The sequence below is a fragment of the Narcine bancroftii genome, chromosome 2 (assembly GCF_036971445.1).
Source record: "Narcine bancroftii isolate sNarBan1 chromosome 2, sNarBan1.hap1, whole genome shotgun sequence".
Classification (NCBI taxonomy): Eukaryota; Metazoa; Chordata; class Chondrichthyes; order Torpediniformes; family Narcinidae; genus Narcine; species Narcine bancroftii.
The window spans coordinates 124,595,260-124,601,259 of record NC_091470.1 but is presented as its reverse complement, the minus strand read 5'-3'; positions in this window follow the sequence as shown (position 1 = coordinate 124,601,259).

Genomic DNA, 6,000 nt, shown 5'->3' with positions numbered 1-6,000 from the left:
TAACCCAGCTCTGATTCCCCGCCTCTGATTCCCCGTGTTTGATTCCCTGCCTCTCATTCCCCGCCTCTGATTCCCCATCTCTGATTCACCGCCTTTGATTCGCCACCTCTGATTCCCCATATCTGATTCCTCGCCTCTGTTTCCCCGCCTGTGATTCCCCGCCTCTGATTCCCCATATCTCACTCCCCGCCTCTGATTCCCCATCTCTGATTCCTGGACTCTGATTCCCGGACTCTGATTCCCGGCCTCTTATTCCCGGCATCTGATTCCGGCCTCTGATTCCCGGCCTCTGATTCCCTGCTTCTGATTCTGATTCCCTGCCTCTGATTCCCCATCTCTGATTCACCGCCTTGGATTCGCCACCTCTGATTCCCCATATCTGATTCCCCGCCTCTGTTTCCCCGCCTCTGTTTCCCCGCCTCTGATTCCCCGCCTCTGTTTCCCCGCCTCTGATTCCCCGCCTCTGATTCCCCATTTCTGATTCCGCACATCTAATTCCCTGCCTCTGATTCCCCACCTCTGATTCCCCATATCTGATTCCCCGCCTCTGTTTCCCCGCCTCTGATTCCCCGCCTCTGATTCCCCGCATCTGATTCCCTGCATCTGATTCCCAGCCTCTGATTCCCTGCCTCTGATTCCCCATATCTGATTCCTCGCCTCTGTTTCCCCGCCTCTGATTCCCCGCCTCTGTTTCCCCATATCTGATTCCCCGCCTCTATTTGCCCGCCTCTGATTCCCCGCCTCTGTTTCACCATATTTGATTCCCCGCCTCTGAATCCCCAACTCTGATTCCCTGCCTCTAATTTCCCAGCTCTGATTCCCCGCCTCTGATTCCCCGTGTCTGATTTCCTGCCTCTGATTCCCCGCCTCTGTTTCCCCATATTTGATTCCCCGCCTCTGAATCCCCAACTCTGATTTCCTGCCTCTAATTTCCCAGCTCTGATTCCCCGCCTCTGATTCCCCGTGTCTGATTTCCTGCCTCTGATTCCCCGCCCCTGTTTCCCCATATCTGATTCCCCGCCTCTGATTCCCCATATCTAAGTCCCCGCCTCTGATTCCCCAACTTTGATTCCCCACCTCTGATTCCCCAGCTCTGATTACCCGCCTCTGATACCCCGCATCTGATTCCCTGCATCTGATTCCCAGCCTCTGATTCCCTGCCTCTGATTCCCAACCTCTGATTCCCAACCTCTGATTCCCCATATCTGATTCCCCGCCTCTGTTTCCCCGCCTCTGATTCCCCGCCTCTGTTTCCCCATATCTGATTCCCCGCCTCTATTTGCCCGCCTCTGATTCCCCTCCTCTGTTTCCCCATATCTGATTCCCCGCCTCTGAATCCCCAACTCTGATTCCCTGCCTCTAATTTCCCAGCTCTGATTCCCCGCCTCTGATTCCCCGTGTCTGATTTCCTGCCTCTGATTCCCCGCCTCTGATTACCCATGTCTGATTCACCGCCTCTGATTCCCCACCTCTGATTCCCCATCTCTGATTCCGCACATCCGATTCCCTGCCTCTGATTCCCCGCCTCTGATTCACTGCCTCTGCTTCCCCAGCTCTGATTCCCCGCCTCTGATTCCCCGCGTCTTATTCCCTGCTTCCGATTCTGATTCCCTGGCTCTGATTCCCCATCTCTGATTCCGCACATCTGATTCCCTGCCTCTGATTCCCCACCTCTGATTCACAATATCTGATTCCCCGCCTCTGTTTCCCGCCTCTGATTCCCCGCCTCTGTTTCCCCATATCTAAGTCCCCGCCTCTGATTCCCCAACTCTGATTCCCCACCTCTGATTCCCCAGCTCTGATTCCCCGCCTCTGATCCCCGCATCTGATTCCCTGCATCTGATTCCCAGCCTCTGATTCCCTGCCTCTGATTCCCAACCTCTGATTCCCCACCTCTGATTCACCATATCTGATTCCCCGCCTCTGTTTCCACGCCTCTGATTCCCCGCCTCTGTTTCCCCATATCGGATTCCCCGCCTCTATTTGCCCACCTCTGGTTCCCCACCTCTATTTCCGCATATCTGATTCCCCGCCTCTGAATCCCCAACTCTGATTCCCTGCATCTAATTCCCCAGCTCTAATTCCCCGCCAATGATTCCCCGTGTCTGATTTCCTGCCTCTGATTCCCCGCCTCTGATTACCCATGTCTGATTCACCGCCTCTGATTCCCCACCTCTGATTCCCCATCTCTGATTCCGCACATCCAATTCCCTGCCTCTGATTCCCCGCCTCTGATTCACCGCCTCTGATTCCCGGACTCTGATTTCCCGCCTCTGATTCCCTGCCACTGATACCCCGCCCCTGATTCCCCACCTCTGATTCCCCATATCTGATTCCCCGCCTCTGTTTCCCCGCCTCTGATTCCCCGCCTCTGATTCCCCATATCTCATTCCCCGCCTCTGAATCCCCATCTCTGATTCCCGGACTCTGATTCCCCACCTCTGATTCCCGGCCTCTTATTCCCGGCATCTGATTCCGGCCTCTGATTCCCGGCCTCTGATTCCCTGCTTCTGATTCTGATTCCCTGCCTTTGATTCCCCATCTCTGATTCCGCACATCTGATTCCCTGCCTCTGATTCCCAACCTCTGATTCCCCATTTCTGATTCCCCGCCTCTGTTTCCCCGCCTCTGATTCCCCGCCTCTGTTTCCCAATATCTAAGTCCCCGCCTCTGATTCCCCAACTCTGATTCCCCACCTCTGATTCCACAGCTCAGATTCCCCGCCTCTGATTCCCCGCATCTGATTCCCTGCATCTGATTCCAAGCCTCTGATTCCCTGCCTCTAATTTCCCAGCTCTGATTCCCCGCCTCTGATTCCCCGTGTCTGATTTCCTGCCTCTGATTCCCCGCCTCTGTTTCCCCATATTTGATTCCCCGCCTCTGAATCCCCAACTCTGATTTCCTGCCTCTAATTTCCCAGCTCTGATTCCCCGCCTCTGATTCCCCGTGTCTGATTTCCTGCCTCTGATTCCCCGCCCCTGTTTCCCCATATCTGATTCCCCGCCTCTGATTCCCCATATCTAAGTCCCCGCCTCTGATTCCCCAACTTTGATTCCCCACCTCTGATTCCCCAGCTCTGATTACCCGCCTCTGATACCCCGCATCTGATTCCCTGCATCTGATTCCCAGCCTCTGATTCCCTGCCTCTGATTCCCAACCTCTGATTCCCAACCTCTGATTCCCCATATCTGATTCCCCGCCTCTGTTTCCCCGCCTCTGATTCCCCGCCTCTGTTTCCCCATATCTGATTCCCCGCCTCTATTTGCCCGCCTCTGATTCCCCTCCTCTGTTTCCCCATATCTGATTCCCCGCCTCTGAATCCCCAACTCTGATTCCCTGCCTCTAATTTCCCAGCTCTGATTCCCCGCCTCTGATTCCCCATGTCTGATTTCCTGCCTCTGATTCCCCGCCTCTGATTACCCATGTCTGATTCACCGCCTCTGATTCCCCACCTCTGATTCCCCATCTCTGATTCCGCACATCCGATTCCCTGCCTCTGATTCCCCGCCTCTGATTCACTGCCTCTGCTTCCCCAGCTCTGATTCCCCGCCTCTGATTCCCCGCGTCTTATTCCCTGCTTCCGATTCTGATTCCCTGGCTCTGATTCCCCATCTCTGATTCCGCACATCTGATTCCCTGCCTCTGATTCCCCACCTCTGATTCACAATATCTGATTCCCCGCCTCTGTTTCCCGCCTCTGATTCCCCGCCTCTGTTTCCCCATATCTAAGTCCCCGCCTCTGATTCCCCAACTCTGATTCCCCACCTCTGATTCCCCAGCTCTGATTCCCCGCCTCTGATCCCCGCATCTGATTCCCTGCATCTGATTCCCAGCCTCTGATTCCCTGCCTCTGATTCCCAACCTCTGATTCCCCACCTCTGATTCACCATATCTGATTCCCCGCCTCTGTTTCCACGCCTCTGATTCCCCGCCTCTGTTTCCCCATATCGGATTCCCCGCCTCTATTTGCCCACCTCTGGTTCCCCACCTCTATTTCCGCATATCTGATTCCCCGCCTCTGAATCCCCAACTCTGATTCCCTGCATCTAATTCCCCAGCTCTAATTCCCCGCCAATGATTCCCCGTGTCTGATTTCCTGCCTCTGATTCCCCGCCTCTGATTACCCATGTCTGATTCACCGCCTCTGATTCCCCACCTCTGATTCCCCATCTCTGATTCCGCACATCCAATTCCCTGCCTCTGATTCCCCGCCTCTGATTCACCGCCTCTGATTCCCGGACTCTGATTTCCCGCCTCTGATTCCCTGCCACTGATACCCCGCCCCTGATTCCCCACCTCTGATTCCCCATATCTGATTCCCCGCCTCTGTTTCCCCGCCTCTGATTCCCCGCCTCTGATTCCCCATATCTCATTCCCCGCCTCTGAATCCCCATCTCTGATTCCCGGACTCTGATTCCCCACCTCTGATTCCCGGCCTCTTATTCCCGGCATCTGATTCCGGCCTCTGATTCCCGGCCTCTGATTCCCTGCTTCTGATTCTGATTCCCTGCCTTTGATTCCCCATCTCTGATTCCGCACATCTGATTCCCTGCCTCTGATTCCCAACCTCTGATTCCCCATTTCTGATTCCCCGCCTCTGTTTCCCCGCCTCTGATTCCCCGCCTCTGTTTCCCAATATCTAAGTCCCCGCCTCTGATTCCCCAACTCTGATTCCCCACCTCTGATTCCACAGCTCAGATTCCCCGCCTCTGATTCCCCGCATCTGATTCCCTGCATCTGATTCCAAGCCTCTGATTCCCTGCCTCTGATTCCCAAACTCTGATTCCCCACCTCTGATTCCTCATATCTGATTCCCCGCCTCTGTTTCCCCGCCTCTGATTCCCCGCCTCTGTTTCACCATATCTGATTCCCGGCCTCTGATTCCCCGCCTCTGATTCCCCGCCTCTGATTTCTTGCCTCTGATTCCCCATCTCCGATTCCGCACATCTGATTCCCTGCCTCTGATTCCCCGCCTCTGATTCCCCGCCTCTGATTCCCTGCCTCTGATTCCCAACGTCTGATTCCCCACCTCTGATTCCCCGTGTTTGATTCCCCGCCTCTGTTTCCCCGCCTCTGATTCCCCGCCTCTGATTCCCCAACTCTACTTCCCCGCCACTGATTCCGCAGATCTGATTCCCTGCCTCTGTTTCCCCGCCTCTGATTCCCTGCCTCTGATTCCCAACCTCTGATTCCACACCTCTGATTCCCCATATATGATTCCCCGCCTCTGTTTCCCCGCCTCTGATTCCCCGCCCCTGTTTCCCCATATCTGATTCCCCGCCTCTGATTCCCCAACTCTAATTCCCCGCCTCTGATTCCCCGCCCCTGTTTCCCCATATCTGATTCCCCGCCTCTGATTCCCCAACTCTAATTCCCCGCCTCTGATTCCCCAGCTCTGATTCCCCGCCTCTGATTCCCCGTGTTTGATTCCCTGCCTCTGATTCCCCGCCTCTGATTCCCCATCTCTGATTCATCGCCTTTGATTCGCCACCTCTGATTCCCCATATCTGATTCCCCACCTCTGTTTCCCCGCCTCTGATTCCCCACCTCTGATTCTCCATATCTCATTCCCCGCCTTTGAATCCCAATCTCTGATTCCCGGACTCTGATTCCCCACCTCTGATTCCCGGCCTCTTATTCCCAGCATCTGATTCCAGGCCTCTGATTCCCCGCTTCTGATTCTGATTCCCTGCCTCTGATTCCCCATCTCTGATTCCGCACATCTGATTCCCTGCCTCTGATTCCCCACCTCTGATTCCCCATATCTGATTCCCCGCCTCTGTTTCCAGGCCTCTGATTCCCCGCCTCTGTTTCCCCATATCTAATTCCCCACCTCTGATGCACCAACTCTGATTCCCCGCCTCTGATTCCCCAGCTCTGATTCCCCGCCTCTGATTCCCCGCATCCGATTCCCCATATCTGACACCCCGCCTCTGTTTCCCCGCCTCTGATTCCCCGCCTCTGTTTCCCCATATCTGATTCCCCGCCTCTGATTCCCAA